The 23,326-nt window shown below is 44.1% G+C and overlaps 1 protein-coding gene across 1 annotated transcript in view; it reads right to left on the bottom strand.

The window, feature by feature from the left end:
* Positions 1 to 22,012, bottom strand: part of si:dkey-11f4.7 (piezo-type mechanosensitive ion channel component 2) — a 162,460-nt gene extending 140,448 nt beyond the window's left edge. The window contains exon 1 of the mRNA XM_052031661.1: positions 21,766 to 22,012. The gene's annotated coding sequence lies outside the window, so the exon portion shown is untranslated. The remainder of the gene's footprint in view (positions 1 to 21,765) is intronic.
* Between the last annotated feature and the right edge of the window lie 1,314 nt (positions 22,013 to 23,326).

Raw genomic sequence — 23,326 nt, 5'->3', positions numbered from 1 at the left:
TTTCTTAGGTAAATTTTGGCAAGTCCTGATTCAAATTGGACAAGTGTTTATGGGGACACCGCAACAGATCTACACAGAACTGCCAGCGGTCTCCCATGTGGGTTGCAGTGAGCCTAGAACTTATCCACATGCGTGTGCGGACATGGATATCTCAAACTCACTGGCAAAAGTTTGCTGAAGGTTTCATAAAGCATAGAGAAATACAGAACAGATACAGGCCCTTTGGCCCAAAGAATCCATGCCGACCATGGTGCCCACCTAGCTAGTCCCAATTTCTTGCGTTCGGCCAATATCCCTCTAAGCCCCGTCCCTCCATGGACCTATCCAAGTGCTTCTTAAATGATACTGTTGTACCTGCCTCACCCACTTCCTCTGGCAGCTCGTTCCATATACTCACCACCCTCTGCGTGAAAAAGTTCCGCCTCGGGCCCCTCTTAAATCTTTCTCCTCTCACCCTAAACCTATGCCCTCTAGTTCTGGACTCCCCTACCCTGGGGAAAAGACCGTTACCGTCCACCTTATCTATGCCTCTCATGATTTTATAAATCTCAAATAAGATCACCCCTCATTCTCCTACGCTCCAAGGAATAAAGACCTAACCTGGCCAACCTCTCCCTATAATTCAGGCCGTCTAGTCCTGGCAACATCCTCTTAAATCTTTTCAGCACTCTTTCCAATTTAACCACGTCCTTCCTATAACAAGGTGACCAAAACTGTACTCAGTGCTCCAAGTGCAGCCTCACCAACGACTTATACAACTGCAATATAACGTTCAAACTCCCATACTCAGTGCCCTGACTGATGAAGGCCAGCATGCTAAATGCCTTTTTCACCACCCCGTCTACCTGTGACGCCACTTTCAATGAACTGTGCACTTGTACTCCTAAGTCCCTCTGTTCCATTACACTCCCTAGTGCCCTACCATTCATAGTACAAGTCCAATGCTGGTTTGACTTTCCAAAATGCATTGGCTCACACTTCACTGTATTGAAATCCATTTGCTGTTCCGCGGCCCACTTCCCTAACTGATCAAGATCCCCCTGTACTATACGATAACCTTCTTCCCTATCAACAACACCTAATTTTGTGCCATCTGCGAACTTACTGCTAAAACTTACCCAGCCTTCATTGACCAGGGTATTGAGTTCAAGAGCCGCGAGGTGACATTGCAGCTCTGGTCAGACCACACTTGGAGTATTGTGTTCAGTTCTGTTCACCTCATTATAGGAAGGATGTGGAAGCTTTAGAGAGGGTGCAGAGGAGATTTACCAGGATGCTGCCTGGGTTGGAGAGCATGTCTTATGAGGATAGGTTGAGTGAGCTAGGGCTTTTCTCTTTGGAGAGGAGGAGGATGAGAGATGACTTGATAGAGGTGTACAAGACGATAAGAGGCATAGATCGAGTGGACAGTCAGAGACTTTTTCCCAGGGCGACAATGGCTAACACGAGGGGGCATAATTTTAAGGTGATTGGAGGAATGTATAAGGTGGATGTCAGGGGTAAGTTTTTTTTTACACAGAGTGGTGGGTGCATGGAACGCACTGCCTGCAGAGATTGTGGGGACAGATACATTAGGGATATTTAAGAGACTCTTAGATAGACAGATGAATGATAGAGAAATGGGGATCTATGTGGGAGGGAAGGGTTAGATAGATTTTATAGCAGGATAAAATGTCAGCACAACATTGTGGGCTGAAGGGCCTGTACTGTGCTGTAATGTTCTATATTCTAAGCCTTGTGCATTTGCAACCAAATCATTCATATAAATAACGAATAGCCTCCATGAGGCTATCCTTCATGATTGCCCTCTGGTGCTGGGGTCCGTGTGAAGGTGCTGAACTCCACAGCCCTTACACTGGAAAAACTGCTCAGTAACCAGCAGCAAGTTAAACCCAGTGCTGACAGGCCTCCATTCATTCCAATGGAGAAGAATGCCTATAAGGGTTAAAGTCTCAGTTTTGTTTACAAAAGATATTTTTAAAAATACTTTAAAAAGAAATTAAAACCCATTTTCTGTTTAAAATTTATTAATAGATTGATTAATAGTTTTTGGATGTTTCTGGACATCAGACATCATGACTCGAGATGTGCCTGTACAACTCTGCTAACATCAGCACTGCCTGAATGAAACTTGACATTATCCCGGAGTGCATCGTGATTATGGGTTTTCTGGCCATTAAAGAATATTGATGGTTAAAGCTGCTAAAAGGTCAATAGATTGTTCTCCATTAATCAAGGGAAAACAGTTGACACAAGCAAAAAGATGACATTCAGCGACAGTTAAAGTACAGAGTTTAGCTTCAGGTACCCTATTACTGAAAGGACAATAATGTAAGTTACAGCATACAATTCACTGGGGTAATACCATTGACAGAAGCATACAATAGTAAGGAAGGACTTCTGGGGGAAAGGTTAAGAATAGGCAATAGAGGCTTTGTAAAAATATCACTTCCTCCCACAGCGTCTCATGGCCATTGATTTCAAACAGAGACGAGGAGTTTGAAGGAAAATCTTCAGGGAGAAGTGAAGTTGGAGATGGGACGCTCTGCTTCAGGAACGTACGAGCGGACAACATGCACCCTCTCAGGGAAAAGTTGTTAGGTGCAGGGTTCACAGGGAGGCGAGGAGAATGTTTGGGATTGGTTCACCTAGCACACACACACATCAGCCTGATTGGCCTCCTTTCACTCATGTCCTCTCCGAGCACACTTTCTCCATGAGAACCACCCTCAGCTATATTCCCACCAAAGTACTTCCCAGCAATCCTCCTCCCTGATTTCCATGCCTGCTAAAACCACTCTTTGGAGGAAAAAGGTCACAGCTGCCACTCAGGCTACCTGCATTCTTTGGGTATAACTGTCCAACAACACCTGAACATTAATCAGATCATTTATATTCTTAAGCTTTGATTTTTTTTTCTGCACTCTTTGCTATAGCACAGGCTGGGTTCCTGAACACAATGTTTTTATGCTCTATGAATTACAGTAGTAATGATAGATTTGTACAAGAAAATAGACCAAAGTTTGAATGTTGCAGTCAGTTTTGGCTAAAAGAAGCCAGTCCCGTCTCTGGAAAAGAGACTCGAAACACTGAATAAGTCTTTGTTCATTCTTAAGTGTTACATTTCCTTATATGCTTAACCTGCCCACTTTAACTACTCGTTTATGGTGTAGAATGAATTCTTTGGAATATAATCTCCCATCTCTTGCCCATAAATTAAGAAAGATTCACAGGTGTAGTCAGAGTTTCAAATGCACAGTAGGTTAGTGATCGTTACAAATCTGTTAAACAGCAAATCCAGAGCAAAACAGTATTTGCATTAAGTCGGTCAGCTTGCTAAAAATATTTCAGGTAATGACTGCACAGAACATGTACGTAAAGGGGCTGATCTTCCATTGCCCCTGGATAGCTGGCCACCTGCTCTTTGTTCTTGCAACGTGTTTCCACGCACAGTCTCCCGCTGGGAGCCCTCCCTGTTATACATTTGGGAGCCCATCAGAAATTAAAGATGTAAGAACAAAATGAAGTTTCACATTTTAAAAATATATATAAAACCACCCACAGTTAAAATGTTTCAATGAGCTCCGCTTACATTTTCCCCCCACGAGCAGATTCCTCCCATTCATTTGCCAAGTTTGACCCCTCACAGGCTGTGAGCTAGTCAACCTGCAGAGAAGGTCACACTGCTCCACTGGGCTCCGTCAGGACGTGACCAGTGCAGGCCTGGTGACAGGGCGGAAAGTGCCGCCACCATCTTGTACCCACACTAGCAGGCAAGACCTAGCAGCGCAAGAGGATCAGCCCATTATACCTGGAATTCAACAGTGACAGTGGCTGTGAAATAACTAGATGGCCACTAATAATGTATCAGGTTCAATAATGCCTTTTAGGGAAGGAAATCTTCTATCCTTCCCCGGTCTGGTCTACCTGGGAGTATCCTACAACCACTCAGTACTCAGGCAATTCGAGATGTCTAGTAAATCCTTACTTGTTCCTGACACATGGTATAAATACCCTGAGAGTTGTGAGAACAATTGAACAACATCAAGTGTCATCAGTAGAACATCAGTTGAAGGTGGGGATGCATTTACGTGTATTTAGATTTTAATGATTCAGATCAGAATCTCATTGAATGAATTAATATTTGCCAAACTAGTTATTTCCAATGACCCCATCAGCCCAGTTTGTTTCAGCTTATGTACGACGCATCGTAATCCACTTCTCCTCTTCTGACAGGGTTGAGGATGACTTCCTTCCACTCCAGTTCTGAGAGTTCGGAGGCTGCTGAAGGCTCCTGTGAAGGATTCACAGACCTTGTTGTAGGTGGGGCGGGACGTGCTTGATTTGGGGAAGGTGGTGGGTCATTTGGGACAGTGTGAGCATGGCTTCCAATTGCTCCCGTTGGAGAGACGCGAGGTGCTCTGTGCCAGTCTGGAGGTCCTTCGCCACGACTCGGCGAGGATTTTACATTTCTTCCAGGGAGAACACTCTTGGAATGTTTCCTCTGCCCTCCTAATAATCTCTTGCCCTGATGAATCTCAGAATAGAGACTGGTGTCACACATACAGAAGATGTTATCCGGAAGAGGATGTGTCCACTGGGTTTGAAGGGTTTTGTGCACACTAAGTTAGAACATAGAACACTACAGCACAGGAACCGGCCCTTCGCCCACCACGTTTTGCCAAACTAATTAAACTAGTAATTAAATGCCTAACTAAACTAATCCATTCTGCCTCCAGAATGTCCATATCCCTCCATTCTCTGCCTATCTAAGAGCCTCTTGAACGCCTCTGTCGTATCTGCCTCCACCACAACCCGTGACAGCGCATTCCAGGCACCCACCACTCTGTGTCAAATACTTGCCCCGCATATCTCCTTTGAACTTACCCCCTCTCAACTTAAATGAATGCCCTCTTGTACTAGACATTTTGACCCTGGAAAAAAGATTCCAGCTGTCTACTTCATCTATGCTTCTCGTAATCTTATAAACCCCCATCAGGTCTCCCCTCAACCTCTGCTGCTTCAGAGAAAACAACCCAAGTTTGTCCAACCTCTCCTTATAGCACATGCCCTCTAATCCAGGCAGCATCCTGGTAAACCTCTTCAGCACCCTCTCCAAAGCCTCCACATCCTTCCTATAATGGTGCGACCAGCATTGAATGCAATACTCCAAATGCAGCCTAACTAGAGTTTTATAAAGCTGAAACATAACTTCCCGACTCTTGAATTCAGTGCCTCGACTAATAAAGGCAAGCATGCCGTATGCCTTCTTTACATCCTATCAAACTGTGCAGCCATTTTCAGGGAACTTGTTGGTATTTCTCCCATGCTTTGAGTTGCAAGTTGTTCACATCTACAAGAGGCCAGGGTCACTACTGTTCAGTTGACCACAAATATGCTGCCAGCTCTTAGTTTTCCAAACAACTATTTTTCTCATCAGCTGGGGCCAGTGGTGAGTTTTGTCAAAGATATCTACCTTCACCAAGGAATATGGAAAATGGGTTGTTTGAGATACCAATCAAACCATAAATCCAATTCAGTCAGAACAACCTCATTTATTCATGGTAAGTGGTAGCAAATTGTTCACGTCCACTTCAGGCACATGGCTGCAGGGCAACTCAAACCAGAGGTGTAGGCACATGGAACTGATTTAGAACCTGAACCACATTGGAGATCGACCATCTTTTACAGCCACAGTCTATATTTCACTTCCTTTGACAGGTTCAGAAGGTGCGCAGGAAATTAATCAGTTCTCAATCCCTGATCGAATGTTTTCACAAATGTATTGAGGTGATTTCACTTCCTTTGACAGGTTCAGAAGGTGCGCAGGAAATTAATCAGTTCTCAATCCCTGATCGAATGTTTTCACAAATGTATTGAGGTGCAACATATATCCAAAAGGAGAGTGGTTTACTTGCAAGACAATACACAAACTGCTTGCACATTCAGTCCTTAAGCTAATGGATCAGAATGAATGTCTTGACCATGTTTACATCGCTGCAATGCGGGTACACTGTATTACTCCTAACCAATAGGATCACAATACAAACACACATGGATACAGAGAGAGCATCATGTTCATGGCTTAAAGATGCATTATGCCAGTCCCCTCTTTTTAAAGCTGTGGTGAGATACCACAAACATTTATTGGTATTGGTTTATTATTGTCACTTGTACCGAGGTATAGCGAAAAACTTGTCTTGCATACTGTTCGTACAGGTCAATTCATTACACAGTGCAGTTACATTGAGTTAGTACAGAGTGCATTGAGGTAGTACAGGGTAAAAACAATAACAGTACAGAGTAAAGTGTCACAGCTACAGAGGAAGTGCAGTGCAGGTAGACAATAAGGTACAAGGTCACAACAAGGTAGATTGTGAGGTCAGAGTCCATCTCACCGTAAGGGAACCGTTTAATAGCCTTATCACAGTGGGATAGAAGCAGTCCTTGAGCCTGGTGGTACATGCCCTCAGGCTCCTGTATCTTCTGCCTAATGGGAGAGGAGAGAAGAGAGAATGACCTGGGTGGGTGGGGTCTTTGATTATGCTGGCTGCTTCACCAAGGCAGCGAGAGGTAAGGCATAGTTAGTGAATGATAATGATAATTAGTGAATGAGAATGATTCTGGTCACCTCACTATAGGAAGGATATGGAAGTGTTGGAGAGGGTGCAGAGGAGATTTACCAGGATGCTGCCTGGTTTGGAGAGTATGCATTATGAGGAGAGACTAAGGGAGCTAGGGCTTTACTCTTTGGAGAGGAGGAGGATGAGGGGAGACATGATAGAGGTATACAAAATATTAAGAGGAATAGAGTAGACAGCCAGCACCTCTTTCCCAGGGCACCAATGCTCAATACAAGAGGACGTGGCTTTAAAGTAATGGGTGGGAAGTTCAAGGGAGATGTCAGAGGGAAGTTTTTCACCCAGAGTGGTTGGGGCATGGAAATGCGCTGCCTGGGGTGGTGGTGGAGGCTGATACGTTGGTCAAATTCAAGAGATTGTTAGATAAGCATATGGAGGAACTTAAGATAGAGGGATATGTGGGAGGAAGGGGTTAGATAGTCTTAGGCAAGGTCTAAAGGTCGGCACAACATGGTGGGCCAAAGGGCCTGTATTGTGCTGTACTGTTCTATGGTTCTAAATCCAGTCCAGTAACTGTTTTTTCTGATCTCTTTATGGGGTTTATTACCAAATTGAGACTCTATAGTTCTGGATTTGGACTGAAAGATTCTGTTTTTTTCGCAGACTTACTGGACTTAGTGCTTCACTGCCGGAGGTCGACAGTGGAACCAACTGTGACACAAATTCACGTCTGTGGTGGTTCACAGGTCATCTCCAACAGAGATCATAGAATCTCCATGAACACTTCTGCTTCTGACACCTACCTTCTCCTGCTTCTGTAAACCTCTACTATGGTTTACACTTCCCATGCTTCAGCCCAACCTGTGACACAAACACTTTCTCAATCTTCTTTATCAAGAATCATGAAGTTGTTCAGTTCTTCAGCCAGGTATTGGTCAGGTGATGACTTATAGAGTTTTGAATATCTCTGCAACACTTGCTTCTTGCGGGTTTTCTAAACTATCCTGACCAATCACCTGCTCCATTTTAAACTAATGAAATGAAGGAACAGGGTAGTTTGCAAATTAATAAGGACTGATTAATCAAAGATAGTCAGAATGGCTTTGTGAGGAGACAACCTTGTCTGACCATTTTGTTTGAATTTTTCAAAGAAGTAACAAAATCTGATGACCTCAGTAAGGCATTGGACAATTTGGACAATCATGGGAGATTGGTCCAAAAGGTTAGAGCCCATGGGATCCAGGGCAGGTTGACAAATTGTATCCAGAAATGCCTTGGGTGATAGGAGGCAGGGGGTAGTTTTTGCGATTGGATGTCTGGGACCACTGGTGCATCACAGGGATTGGTGCTGGTGATACATTTCCACAAGTCAAGATGGTGTCTGACTTGGAAGGGATCCTACAGGTGGTGATGTTCCTCGGTGGTGTGGAAGGTGCTGTCGGAGTAGCCCAAACAAACAACTGCAGTGTGTACCAGTAGACAATACACACTACGGCCACTGCAGTGTTTACGGTGATGGACAGGGTGCGAATCAAGAGACTGCTTGGTCCTGGATAGCGTTGAGCTTCGTGAGACCTATTGGAATTGCACTCATCCAAGCATGTCAAGATTATTCCAGCACATTCTTGACTTATGCCCTGACCTTGCACTTTATTGTCTACCTGCAATGCCCTTCCTTGTAGCTGTGACACTTTACTCTGTATTCTGCTATTGATTTTACCCTGTACTACCTCAATGCACTCTGTACTACCTCAATGCACTCTGTATTGAATTGACCTGTAAGATCAGTATGTAAGACAAGTTTTTCACTGTACCTCAGTACAAGTGACAATAATAAACCAATACCAATAAATGGTGGAAAAACTTTGGCATGCGATGGGGTGAGTAATCTGCTGTAGAATACCCAGCCTCATAGCCTCAGGATTTATGAGGTTGGGTCATTGGAGCTTCTGTCACAGGTGACTGAGGGTATTGACGATCGGAGACTCAGTGACGTTAATGCCTTTGAACGTCAAGGGGCAGTAGTTGGAGGTGGTCACCAACGAGCACCTTTGCAGAGTGGATGCTACTTGCCACTTATCAGCTCATGCTGCCTAGGTCGTGTTGCATGCAGACATTGATTACTCGATTTGCTGAGGCTTTGTGAATGGTGTTGAATATTGATGCACAATGATCAGAAGTGTCCTCACTTGCAATATTATTAATGCAAAAAATGGGCAACATGTAACACAGACAAAGAAGAATGAAGGGCTTTCCAACTGCCGCTTAAAGTCATTTGGTCTCACCCTATCAGAGATATTCCCTTTGTTCTAACCATCCCTCCCACATCTTCTCTGCCACTGAAAACTAGCTTGGTTTTTCTTTCCTGATTCTGACAAAGGATTTAGGACCTTAAACAGTAACCGTTTCTCCTTCACAGATGCTGCCTGACCTATGGAGTGTTTCCAGCATTTTCTGGTTTTATTTCAGATTCCCAGCATCTACCATTCACAATGAGATGTACCAGGACGACAGACCTCCAATCTGATCTGCTGGTTGTGAGGTTGCATGTCGTTCGGTATGCAATGGTCCTATATTGCAGCTGGCACCTCATCACTTTTAGGCTTGCTTGATGCTGTCCTTGGTGTGACCTTCTGCGTTCCTTATTGAACAAGACTTGATCCCCTGAGGGATGCGCCAGGCCATAAGGTTACAGATTGTGGCGGTGCACATTTCTGCCGCTGCCGATGTCCACAATGCCTTGAGGATGCCAAGTTTTCAGATCGGTTCAGAGTTTATCTCACAAAACACAATGGAGGGTGTTCTGGGTATGAAGGCAGGACAGTTCCTCCTCAAAGACAGTGTGGTGACCACCTCTGTCAATGCTGTCATGGAAAGCTGCATGTACCACAGGTAGAGCGGGGAGGATGAGGTCAGGCAGGTTAATCCTGGTGTTGGTCCTAAAATATCTCAGATCCCCATGCACATTATGGGGATCATTCAGGTGTCATTTGACACAGAGGAGCACTGTCTCATCAGCAGAGGCAGGAGATCTCCTTGCCAGTGTTTGACCGTACCATGAAACTTCACGGGATCTGGAGGCTATGTCGAGGACTCCAAGGGCTACTTCCTGCCACCTGCACCACCCACTTCCGTCAATCTGTCCTGCCAATGGGACAGGACTACACAGTAATTGCACTGGAGGAGTCCGTACTTTGAATGCGAGGTGTATTGTATGTTAGGCTGTCACTTGACTGGTCTGTGGGACATATCTTCCAATTTAGACACTAGTCCCCAGATGTTTGTGAGGAGGACTTTGCAAGGAGGTCTTTAGGAGCAGCTTTCCACATCTGGGTTGATGCAGAGTGTCCTGTCTAGTTTTACTTTCTTTTTTTCAACGTAGTGGCAATTATACAATTAGGCCATTAATGAGAGCACTTAAAGTGGGACAGGGTCATATAATCAGAGCAGTGGTGTTGGGGAGGAATACATGTATTTAAGGATAAGGTCTAAGATTTTACATGTACTGCTTTGTAAGACAGGAAGTTAAAAATTTTAAATATGTTAATTATTTTTAAAAATGCCAACCACTGACCTGCCCTTAAATGATTATTAATTCAGCTCAATGAGCCACTTCAATTACCTGCATTCCTACTGACGGTAACTATGCAACTGGCTTTAAAGATTTTCAGCTAAGCATCACACCCTCACTCCAGAGATTCACTTCAAAAACAATATTACAGCATTAAGAAAAATCGATATTAAAAAGGACAGAATTAAGCAATCCTTGTTTAAAGATATCAGAATCCTTTCAGTCGTATGGGCTTAATAGCTTTTCTTTCGAAAGATTAACCAGTCTGATTTTAAATGGCTTAACAAAACAAGAAAGGTGCTTTTAACCAAACAGGCTGCATCAAAATCTCTTCGATAAACATTGAATAATACATGAATAGGATATGCTGGGAATACAAGGTCGCTGAAGCCAACCTCTTGAGAGAAAAGACAATCTACCTGAAATCTGAATGAAAGGCAGATACTTCACTAAAAAGGTAGGAAGAGAGAGACAAGAAAGTTCAAAAAGATTGAAGCCTGGGGCGATCACCAAAGGAATTTTAATATATTAAATAACGTGCAAACTGTTTAATGTGTGAACATTGTAAAAGATGAGTGAAGTGAGGGGAAGAAGTAAACTGTTAACGGGTGGCAGGACACAGCAGTGACCAAAAACAAAGTAACACAGAAAATCAAATCAACAAACACAAAAGGCTTGAACAAAGTAAAAACATTCTCCTGTAACGGGTGGGACAGTAACACTATCCAGCCAGACAGGGGAACACCCGAGTAGCAGCCCAGCAGCCAACATTGTCAGAGATTCAGAGATCTGGAACATCTAACCTGCGGTGAGGGGAAAACAGAAGTCATGGGTCACTGACACCAATGTTCAATGCAGCGGGGTGCAAACCCCTGGGAAGCTGGTGAAGGAAGAAAGTGGACAACTGAAAAGTGAGGGGAAAAAAAGGGAGAAGCAAAGTAAACTAGAATGCTCACTAGATAAACTAGTAGCAGTCGATCCAAGCCCTGTCACCGCCACCCCCCCCCCCCCCATCTTAAAGTGTGATTCAAATCTGGCATTAGTAGAATGACAAAGAACACATTCTGTGGAGTCTCACACAGGAGTAAGGATGTAATATTTAGCTGATTAACCCATAAAGCCAAACACTGAAGTTGCTATCCCTTCCCTGATTACTGTCACAGCATCCTATTTATTCACAACACACACAAAATGCTGGAGGGACTCAGCAGGTCAGGCAGCATCTATGGAGGGAAATAAACAGTCGACGTTTCAGGTCGAGACCCTTCATCAGGAGTCAGTTCCTCCAGCATTGTGTGTGTGTGTGTGTGTGTGTGTGTGTGTGTGTGTGTGTGTTGCTTCAGATTCCAGCATCTGCACAATCTCTTGTCTCCCCCAGTTATATTATACACAGGGTGTTTTATATTCCCATCACTGGGAGTTTGCCCCCCCCCCCCCCCAGCACATCTGATGCTGAAACTCCTGCTTCAGTCTTCAGTGGCTTTAGGGCCCAACTCATACTAAAGCCTCCTGGGCAGCCTCTAACCTGCAACCCATCCTGTCCATCCATCCAACTACCCCACCCCACACACCCCAATACAACCCATCTGTCCCATCCAACCAAACCCCTCGCCCTGCCCCAACGCAACCCATCCCGTCCCGTCCCATTCATCCAAACCACCCCTGCCCCGCCCCAACACAACCCATCCCGTCCTACTCAATCCACACCCCCACCCTGCTCCAACACAACCCATCCCAGTCCACTCATCCAACCAATCCCCCCCCCACCTTGCCCCAACACAACCCTTGTTTGCCCCATAAGTACAGATAGACAATGCTGGAAATGCTCAGTAGGTCAGGCAGCATCTATAGAGGGAGAAACAGTCTTAACGTTTCAAGTCCAGAACCTCTCATCTGAACTGGAAAAGTAAGAAAACAAGTGAGTTTTAAGTCGCAGAGTGTCTGTGATGAGGTGGAGACCAAGGTCATCCAATCGTTTGGCCCTTGGCTCACATTGGACGTCACAGCTATTCTGTTCTCTCCTGTGGTCACGGGGAGATATGAGACTCCCACACTCAGCCTCTCCTCCCACCTCTCTCCTTTCAGCTGTCTCCAAACTTTAGTGTTGCCTTCAACATGAGACACCCTCACGCTTGAAAGAAGCCACATTTGGAAGTGAAAGCACACTGTTTCACAGATCAGTGATTTGAAAGTTAATGGTTTCAGTTAGAATTACAGGTCTTCCACTTGACTCCAAATGCAACATTTCCTCTGTAAAGGTACGGGGAGATACTGATTTGTTTGTGGCATATTGATCAAAACTGAGAAAGCTGCATTTATTTCACGTTACTAGCTGACAAAGTGGAGATTGGTGGGGTGGGCAAGGTACAGGTGTCTATGTAGGTGTAGGCCACAACCAACCCCCATCATCACTGGGTCTAACTGCTGGAACTGCCTCCCCAGTAGCACCAATGAGCACACTTTCACCAGAAGGACTGCATTGATTCAAGAAGATAGCTCACAGCCACCTTCTTGAGGGCAATTAGGGATGGGTAATAAATTCTGCCCTTGACAGTGTTGCCAACACCCTGAGAAGTGAATAAATAGAGAAAACCCAGTCAAGTGGGCTGCTCTGACCTGGGTGATTCCTGGCATATCGTTGCAGTTGCTCTCGTCCAGGCACATGGTGAGCAGTCCAACACACCCTTGGCTTGAGCCTTTGATGAAGCAGAAGCTTTTTTAGTCAAGAGAGGAGCCATTTACTGCAGTATATCCACAGTTATCATGGCTTGGTTGGTCGAGTTAGCTCTGCTCAATGGTTCTACAATGTTGATGCTGGGATAATGTTGACTGTCAGTAGAAAACAGCTACACCGCCTTTGTTGGAAACGGTTATTATCTGGAATGTTACCTATCATTTGTTGGACAAACCTGCACTCTTTTACTGGTAGGCTCTCATGGGCAGCTTCATTATTGGAGGAGTAACAAATCAAAGTCACTACTGCAGGATCAGCAGCAAATGCCGAGCTCTGAATTTATGATGGGGAGAATATCACCGGTAGGAGGTGAAGAGGGAGGTTTGAGGACACTGCCCTGTGGAATCCAGCAGTAGCATTGCTGGGTCATAATAACTGGTTTTCAACAATGTACCATCTGTCTTTGCATCAAGTATATCCATCTCTCTCTCCCTCTGCTTACATTTTAAGGTTTATACAGCATAAAGCAAATGCCACAGCACATGTAGTTGACAAAATGTCCCTTTCTCTCCCTTACATTTGTACCTCCCCGCGTTTTCAAAATCAGATTTAATATCACTGACTTGTATGACATGAAATGTGTTGTTTTGCAGCCGCAGTACCGTGCAAAGACATAAGACTATTATAAATTACAAAAATAAATAAATTGTGCAACAAAAAGGAATAACGAGGTAGTATTCTTTGCAACCCAAACCCTTTGCAAGTTCAGTGCAGAAGTAGGGAGCGAGGTACAGTTAGAGGTGACATCTTTTAGGCCAGACGTTACACTGATCTGGTCACTCGGGGGGTCTAATTGGTCAAATGGCTTGTTCAGAAAGAACAGGAAGTTTCTTCCCATTATTATTGCTATTCTTTCTCTCCACCAACATCAAAAAAAAAATCACAAATAAAAACAGAAAATTCTAGAAACACTCAGCGGGTCGAGCAGCATCTATGGAAAGAGAAACAGTTAACGTTTCAGGTCTCGTGTGTCTAAATATACCAGAGAGTCAACAACACAATAAAAAGGAATTCAGAAGAAACTCTTTATTTAGAGAGTAGTTAAGTTTATTGGATGGGTAGTTGAGGGGGTTAAAAGGAAGCTGGATAAACATATGAACGAGGTAGGGCAGAGTCCAGTGTGAGGCAGGTACAGCAATGTAGACACATGGGAATGGAAATACTATAGTAGATCCAAATACTCTCACTTTGTTCTCTCTGGGAATGTGCACATTGGCTGAAACATCTTCTACATTACAGTACTGGTTACACTTAATAACACTGACAGTTAAGTCATTTGGGATATCAAAGCAATGTAGAAATTTCCCTCATTTGGGAAAGAGTAAGACCAAGTTAAACTTGGGAAAAAAAATAAAAACATCCAAAGGTTGACAAAATAGTGGATTTAATTACTTAATTCTGAAAAGTGCAATGCTTTTCTTTATTAAAAATTTTCTTTATGCTTTTCTTCAAAATTAGAAATTTTGGTTATTGGGGGAATAATCGGTGAGCCAAAATGGGGACTCTGTCTTTATCTCTCGCTGTCTTGGTGAAGCAGTCAGTATAATCAAAGACCCCACCCACCCAGGTCATTCTCTCTTCTCTCCTCTTCCATCAGGTATAAGATACAGGAGCCTGAGGGCACGTACCACCAGGCTCAAGGACAGCTTCTATCCCACGGTGATAAGACTATAGAATGGTTCCCTTATACGATGAGATGGAATCTGACCTCACGATCTACCTTGTTGTGACCTTGCACCTTATTGCACTGCACTTTCTCTGTAGCTGTGACACTTTACTCTGTACTGTTATTGTTTTTACCTGTACGACATCAATGCACTCTGTACTAACCCAATGTAACTGCACTGTGTAATGAATTGACCTGTACGATCGGTATGCAAGACAAGTTTTTCACTGTACATCAGTACAAGTGACAATAATAAACCAATACCAATGTTTCCACAAAATATTGAGTGGTTCACGATTAAAAAAGTAATGGCTTGAACCTTCCTGGAAAGTGACAGAGTCTCACTTGTGTAAATCAGTCAGCAAGTTCAGATAAAGAAGTCACCAGCTGTGAACTGCCCACAAGCTCCTGATGCAGTCATGCCACACGGCTGTTCATCTTTGGCCATCTGATTATATTTTAAGCTTCCAGCTTTGCACTTTAAATGAATGAAACTTGCCACAAAAAAAAATTAGTCCTGCTTAACAGCAAAACCACCCTTTAAACAATGTGACAATTGCTAATGCAATTCCAATCAAAAAACAAATTAAATTATTCAGTTTCATTAAGTTATTCCTAGCAAATTTTTTTTAAAAAAAGCACTTCTCATAGTCTTTTCAGAGGATTTTCTGATACCACCAATCGGGATGGAAGCAGGATACAAACTCTCATCAAAAAGTTTGTTAAGTAATTTTAAAAAAAAATGTTGGAAATACTCAGCAGGTCAGGCATCTGAGGAGGGAAGTTTTGTTTTATTTCACTCCTGAATTTTCTGCAGTATTTTGCTTTTGGATCACTGTAAGGCAAAGTCCATTCACCCAGAAAGCAGTCTAAAATGCAGAGGAAACAGAATCTACAGCAATTTTTCCCCAATAAAAGCTGAGTAATTTTTCTAGAAAATGCTCTCTGTATGTGCATAGTTAAATACAAATTAGCCACATAATATCATTCAGTTGCTCAATTAGGCACTGAGTTCAAGAGTTAGGAATTTATTTTGCAGGTTTATAAAACTCTAGCATCTGAACTATTGCATTCAATTCTGGTCACCCCATTATAGGAAGGATGTGGAGGCTTCGGAGAGGATGCAGAAGAGATTTACCAGTATGGTGCTTGGATTAGAGGGCGTGTGCATTAAGGAGAGTTTGGACAAACTTGAGTTGTTTACTCCGGAGCAGCGAAGGCTGAGGGGAGAACTGATAGAAGTTTATAAGATCTTGAGAGGCATAGATAGAGTAGACAGATGGTATCTTTTCCCCAGGGTCGAAATGTCTAATACTGGAAGTCACACGTTTAAGGTGAGAGGGGGCAAGTTCAAAGGAGATGTGCGGGACAAGGTTTTTATTTTTAAACACAGTGGTGGGTGTCTGGAATGTGCTGCCACGGGTGGTGATGGAGGCAAATACTTTAGAGGCACTTAAGAGGCACACAAATATGCGGAGAATAGGGAGACATGGACTTGTGTAGGCAGAAGGGATTAGTTTAGTTAGGCATTTAATTACTAGTTTAATTAGTGGGCTGAAGGGCCTGTTCCTGTGCTGTACAGTTCTATGTTTTTCTCTCAACATTTCTCTTGCTGTGCGTGGTTTACAACTTAAAACAGGCTTGTTTATGAAGGGCCATCATCCTGGAAGGTTAACTTGGTTTCTCTCTCCACAGATGCTGCCTGACTTCCAGAGTATTTGTGACATTTTTCCATTCTGATCTCAGCTATTACTACAGCTCCAGCAAATGCGGTTTTCTGCTTGATTCAACCTTCCCGTTTGTTCCTTTCTTCCCTTCTCAATCCTCAAAGTTAATCGATAAAGGAAAAAGACTACAGGCGTCACACTTATTAAGGTCCCAAATATCAGTCTTCACAGCACACGGCAGCATTATAAGGCACTAGCCCAAGCTTTGGGAGCTTACAGAGGCCCTGTGCAAGTGGCAGATGGAGTGCACCACCTCCCGAACTACCCACCTGCCTCCATCACCATCTCTGCTCCCCACATTGGCTTCATCAGCTACCTCAGAACCATCAAACCCCAAGTGGAAGCAAGTGATCCCCAGTCCCAAGGGACGGAAAAGACGACGGAAGGTCTGCATTTGCAGAGATCGATATCCGAGCTAATGTATGCAGGAAAAGCTAATTAATTTTGCTGTGCTTCAGCAAGATTGGTGGCTGGACAGTGACACTATCACTTTACCGATGAGGCAGTCTTGTGGTCTGCCAGGAGATGGTAACAGTGAAGAGCTTAAACTGTTTTTGGTAAATTGGTTTATTATCGTCACATGTACCAAGGTACAGTAAAAAACTTGTCTTGCATACCGTCCGTACAGGTCAATTCATTACAACAGTGCAATGAGGTAGTACAAGGGAAAACAAGAATAAAGTGTAACAGTAGAGAAAGTGCAGTGCAGGTAGTCAGTAAGGTCACAGTGATGTAGATTGTGAGGTCAAGAGTCCATCTTATCATACTAGGGAACCATTCAATAGACTTATAACAGCATTGAATCATGAATCTAGCGGAAGAACTTTATTAGAAATGGATAGAAAACTCCTTTATTCATGTTTAGAAAACTCTGCTTCATTATTGTACAGCCAAGGATTCTTACAATGTCCTCAGTGAACATTAAACACTGGCAGGGAGTGAAAGAGTTTAATGAAATTATGCACGGTAGCGTAGCGGTTAGCGCGACGCTATTACAGTGCCAGCGATCGGGGTTCGATTCCTGTCGCTGTGTGTAAGGAGTTTGTACGTTCTCCCGTGTCTGCGTGGGTTTCCTCCGGGTGCTCCGGTTTCCTCCCACATTCCAAAAGACGTATGGGTAGGTTAATTTGGGTTTAAAATGGGCGGCGCGGACTCATTGGGCCGGAAGGGCCTGTTACCACGCTGTAAATAAAATTTTTAAAAAATTTAAATTTAGAAGTTTTTGCTTTTAACACCAAGTTGGACCACAACCTAAGGGAAAGGGGAAAGGAAATCTTCAGGCAAAACAGTGATTCTGCATGGATGTTATATTGTAACCCAGGGATGGCTTCACCCAATTCCACGACAAGAGAAGTGCACGTATTACAGATGTGGAAACAGCGTTAGATTTACCTAGAGACAATTCCCAAGGATCATGTGCCAAGAAATTTCTCTCACCAGTACAGTGCCAGAAAGCAATTACAAAGTGAATTCTCACCATAAGGTACGCTGAACTGCATTCTTCAATAAAAGGCCAAAGAATGCTGAAAGCAAATCACAGAGATGCCAATTTCCTCAGAGTCATACAGGCATCCTGTACAAAGGATGGACAGGAAGTGGAGAAAATTCATAAACATGATGGCAAGTCCAAAACCCCCAAATCCAAGCTCTGCAGGTAAACCTCTCAAATATGACCACAAATAACACTGTTCATAAATCCACTGAAGCTCAAGACTTCTCAATGCAGAGTGTAATAAATCAAAAGTTTCTTTCAAATGACAGTAGATCACTATTTGTCACGTAGACTTCAATTCTACAAAAAATATTAAATTTGGACATCCTAATTTCCTGAGAAGTTTTCCAAATGGAAAACACTGACTAAGCAGTTCAAGGCAACATATTCAGTGGTGTCATTTTGTCGAATGAGGCTACAACAGTGGCTTGTGGACATTGCTCTGGGCAAGGCGAGAGTGACAATTCCTACTTAGCAATGAATCCTAGTGGCTATAATTTGTTAAGATGCGACCTTGATACAAAAGCACTTTCCATGTCATAGAAAGATATCAGTTTTTGTTATAAATTATAGGGATTAAGAGGGGCGAGGCCAGTTAGGGTTTAGAAAACAAGGACACGAGTTTTAAAAATGCATATCAAGGTGGTATCAGACTGGTAGCCAACATACAACAGGGAGAATAACAGAGAGTACAACAGGATACTGACACAGAGATCGTTGACACTCCCTACTTCTGATGAAAGTTCATCAACCCAAAACACTAACTCTGACTCTCTCTCCACAGACCTGTTGGGCATTTCCAACATTTTCAATTCAGGTTGCCAATAAATGTGGTTTCTTCCTTTGCTTTTCGATTATGGAAGCAGAGTTTTGGATGCTCACAGAGGACGTAAGATGGCCAGGCCAAGGCAAGGTGGAACAGTTGAGCCTGAAACTTGGTCCGGATTTCACCCACAGGCAGGTGCGGAGCTGGGAAATGTGTGGAGCTGGATTTCTGTGTCAGAAAGGATTAGAGTTGGAAGCTCAACAAACACCGACAGTTAAAGTGACTTCTTCGTGATCAAGCACACACTGACAGACTTACATTGCAAAAGCTACAACAATGTTATTACCAAAGAGACTTTGTGTACTGCATTAGTACACTCCATTTGCTCCTGATATCATGAATGTTTAAATACTCATTTAGTATGCTGTTTTATTGCTCGTTTCCACCATATCGTTAAATTATGATGAATTTTTCACCCTCCCCTCTGTATGAAAACCATTTACAATTACTACTGTACTTTCTGCCTCCGGGTGGTTTTCAATATTTTAATTCCAATCCATGGAATTCTCTGCACAACAATAGAAGCAATTCTATTCAATAGAAAACATTCTGTAGAACAGTAGGCCATTCAGCTCCTTGTTCCTGCTGTACCATTCAATAAGATCATGGTTGGTCTTTCACCTCAGCACCACCTTCCCGCACCAAACCCAAATCGCTTGAATCCCTTAACTATCCAAAGATCCATTAATCTCTGTTTTGAACATACTCAGTGAATGAGCCTCTTGGGGAGAGAGTTCCAAGATTCACCACTCTCCAAATGAAGAAATTTCTTCTCATCTCTGTCGTGAATGATTGGCTCCAATAACCCGTGGTTCTAGATGCCCAAATCAGGAGACACATCATCTCTCCATCTGCACTGTGCGACCCTGTAATAATTTTCAACCAGACCACCTCTGGTTCTTCTAAGCTCTATGGAGTACAAGGCTAGTCAACTTAATCTCTCTGTCTGGCTCAGACCCCACCCCAGGAATCAGTCTGGTGAACTTTATAGCACTCACAAGTATGTCCTTCCCACCTGGACACCTAAAATGGATCTACACCTCTCCCTCCCACCCACCGACCCACACCCAGGCACTAGGAAACAGACCCACTGCAAACCACCTGGAGACCCCACTCCCATCCTGGCTTTTGTTAAAGGCACATTTTGTCATTCTATGGTTGTATAATTCTCTACAAGGCAGCGTGGAGCTGGTGGAGGAGAATTATACTGCTCACTCCCACCATTTAGTCAGGGAGGGGGTACAAACACAAATGCATGAGAAGTTCCCTAACAAGGTATACACACATACACACACAATATCACTTACATTAATAACTCAATGTAACTGCACTGTGTAATGAATTGACCTGTACGATCGCTTCGTAAGACAAGCTTTTCACTGTACCTTGGTACAAGTGACAATAATAAACCAATACCAATGTATCACCAGACTTAAGGACAGCTTCTACCCCACTGTGATAAGACTATTGAACAGTTCCCTTATACGATGAGATGGACTCTGACCTCACAATCTACCTTATTGTGACCTTGCACCTTATTGCACTGCACTTTCTCTGTAGCTGTGACACTTTATTCTGCACTGTTATTGTTTTTACCTGTACTACCTCAATGCACTCTGTACTAACCCAATGTAACTGCACTGTGTAATGAATTGACCTGTACGATCAGCACGCAAGACAAGTTTTCCACTGTACCTCAGTACAAGTGACAATAATAAACCAACACTTACTGAGCCCAGACACAACTACATGGAGACACTCCACGGAAATCCAGCACAAAAGGACCCCGTCAAACCTCCTCCCATCAATACGTCCCCTTGCTCCCTCTCATAAAAAAAATTAGCTTCACTTCAAGAAGATGGGTGTGGGGAGGGATTTCTGTGGACGTTCAGTTGCTGACAGCCCAATCTTGACTGCCACTGAAGCTGAACAAATGCCCACTTGTAACAACATCTGGGAACAGCTGCCCCTGGAACGCAGCACTGGGTCTAGGAAGGAGAAACACTGTCAACTGCTACGAAAAGCACCATTATCTTCATGAAAGCCATTGGGAAAGGGTGGTCACCTTTGCCTGTCTGGCTCTCAGAATTACCAGTTCATTTGCTCAGTGTCACCTGTTCCACCAGAGCTGACCAGGGTGTCACCCCAGCCCATGGGGAAATTCTTGGCACACCTTCTGATGTTACTTCAGCCAGAGGTGCCATCTCTCAGATTTTGAAGTACATACTTTTACTGCCGAGCAATGCTGAAGTCAGTGGGATTGGATCAGTCCCCTCTGCAGTAACGCTGCATGGTTAATGGGGGGGAATGAACCTGATGGGGCGAAGGGCCTTTTCTCACTCTGCACTGCATCACAGAGTCCTACGCCACGGAAACAGGCCCTTCAGCCCAAGTCATCCAAGCTAGTTCCCCCGTATCCCTCTAAACCTTTCCTGTCCATGTATCTGTCCAAACATTTTTTAAAATGTTGTTATTGTACCTGCCTCAACCACTTCTTCTGGCAGCTCGGTCCATATCAGACCACCCTCCGGGTGAAAAACATGCCCCTGTTAAATCTTTCCCCTCTCACCTCAAACCCATGCCCTCTAGTTTTAGATTCCCCTACCCTGGGAAAAACTGTGACCATCCACATTATCCATGCCCTCATGGTTTCATACACCTCTATTAGATCACCCCCTCAGTCTCCTATGCTGTAAGGAATAAAGTCCTCGCCTGCCCAACCTCTCCCTTATAACCCAGTCCTGGCAACATCCTCCTAAATCTTTCCTGCACTTTTGTTTTCAGCCTAATGGCACCTTTGGTGTAGCAGGGTGACCAAAACTGAACACAATACTCAATGCTCAACTTGTCACGGTTTCTCCAACGGCAAACCTGCAACTTTCCCCTGTAAACCGGCAAACGCAACAGGTCCGGGGGGACATCTCAACCACGCCAGTGGGGTTGTAGGTGGGCTTGGGGCAACTGGCCCCTGTCTATCCCCGACTCACGTGGACCTCAGCTCAACTTTGTGTCTCTGAAAAGGGTGGCCGGAGCGACCAGTAACAAGGAATTAAAATATTACGCTCACCCTTGTTCTCGGAGACTTGGTGTTGGAGGGTTTTAACGCGGTAAGTGCAGTTCATAACGGGCTGCATTCTGACCAACGGATTGAGAGAAAGTTACACTCACCTGTCAGGAGACAGAGAGGGAGCAGGAGCCTAAATATTAGACCGCAGGGAAGGTGAGCTGCCATCGCCGGAGGAGAGACATGTTATGGGGAGCGGCAGTGTATTGGCGGGGTCTGTTTTGCAGGCTCCACCACAGCTCCAGGTGATCCCCCGCCCACCTTCGCTTCCCCTTCGCCGCCCGAGTCCCCGCTGCGCCCAGGCTGAGCGGTTTCCCGGCAGTTGCGAGTGAGTTTCAGCCGCTGATGTCCTCTCCGCCCGCTGTCTGGAGCAGGGGGTTGACAGAACAGCCAGCGTCACCACAGTGATTAACTGGAAGAAGGCGAGCTTGCTCCGTCGCCCGGTGCTAATACTCCGCCTGTTGCCAGGACCATGCTATTTGCAGAACCCTCCCGAGAGGTGCTTGATTGGTCCAACCCACAAGCACCTCTGGGGAGACCGCATGTGATGTCGGTCTGCGGGAACTGAGGGCAACAGGTGGGACTTTGACCAGGGAGCCAGCGAATGTGGGACGGACTAAGTCACCGCACATGCACTGTTTCCAAGATTTTAACCGCCGCCTCTCCTCTAGATTAAGGAAACAGATTTATATCTCAACGTCATTCTCTCTTCTCCCCTCTCCCATCAGGCAGAAGATACAGGAGCCTGAGGGCACGTACCACCAAGCTCAAGGACAGCTTCTACCCCACAGCTATAAGACCATTGAGCAATGAGATAGACTCTTGACCTCACAATCGACCTTGTTGTGACCTTGCACCTTATTGTCTACCTGCAATGGACTTCCCTGTAGCTGTGACACTTTACTCTGTACTCTGTTATTGTTTTTACCCTGTACTAACTCAATGCACTCTGTACTACCTCAATGCACTGTGTAATGAATTGATCTGTACCATTGGTTTGCAAGACAAATTTTTCACTGTACCGTGGTACAAGTGACAATAATGAACCAATTCCAATTTTAAAAAAATCTTTTTTTCACAGCTTGGCAGGTCCCAAAAACTGTTTGCATTCAGTGGGGCAATTTTTGAAGGGTATCCACTATTATGTAGGCAGAAAGGATGTAATGCTGGGATAATAATTGAGGGGTGGGCAAGGTGTCCGAAAGTGATGGCTTATAATAACTCTGGTTAAAACTAAGGGGTCAGTGGCACAAAGGTAGTTTGGAAGTTGAATTTATAGAATCCACTCAAGACAGTGTCTTCCAGCAATGCTAACGCCTCTATATGAATGGGAGTAGTACTTGGCACCATACAGGAACAAAGTATGTTAGATATTCTTATATATATCTAGGGACAGGCTTACTGACTAATCCCATTGTAAGGATTCCTCCAGGAATGACTGATCACCAGAATCAGATTTATTATCTTTGACATAAGATGAGAAGTTTGTTGTTTTGCATCAGCACTACAGTGCAAAGACATAAAATTACAAAAAAATTACAAAACCAAATAAATAGTGCAAATAAAAAGGAATAATGAGGTAGTCTTCATGGATCATTCAGAAATCTGATGGCGGAGGGGAAGAAGCTGTTCCTGAATCATTGAGTGGGGGTCTTCAGGCTCCTG

The sequence above is a fragment of the Pristis pectinata genome, chromosome 16 (genome assembly GCF_009764475.1).
Source record: "Pristis pectinata isolate sPriPec2 chromosome 16, sPriPec2.1.pri, whole genome shotgun sequence".
NCBI classification, from domain to species: Eukaryota; Metazoa; Chordata; class Chondrichthyes; order Rhinopristiformes; family Pristidae; genus Pristis; species Pristis pectinata.
Note: the sequence above shows the minus strand (reverse complement) of the source record. Positions and strands in the feature narration are given on the sequence as shown.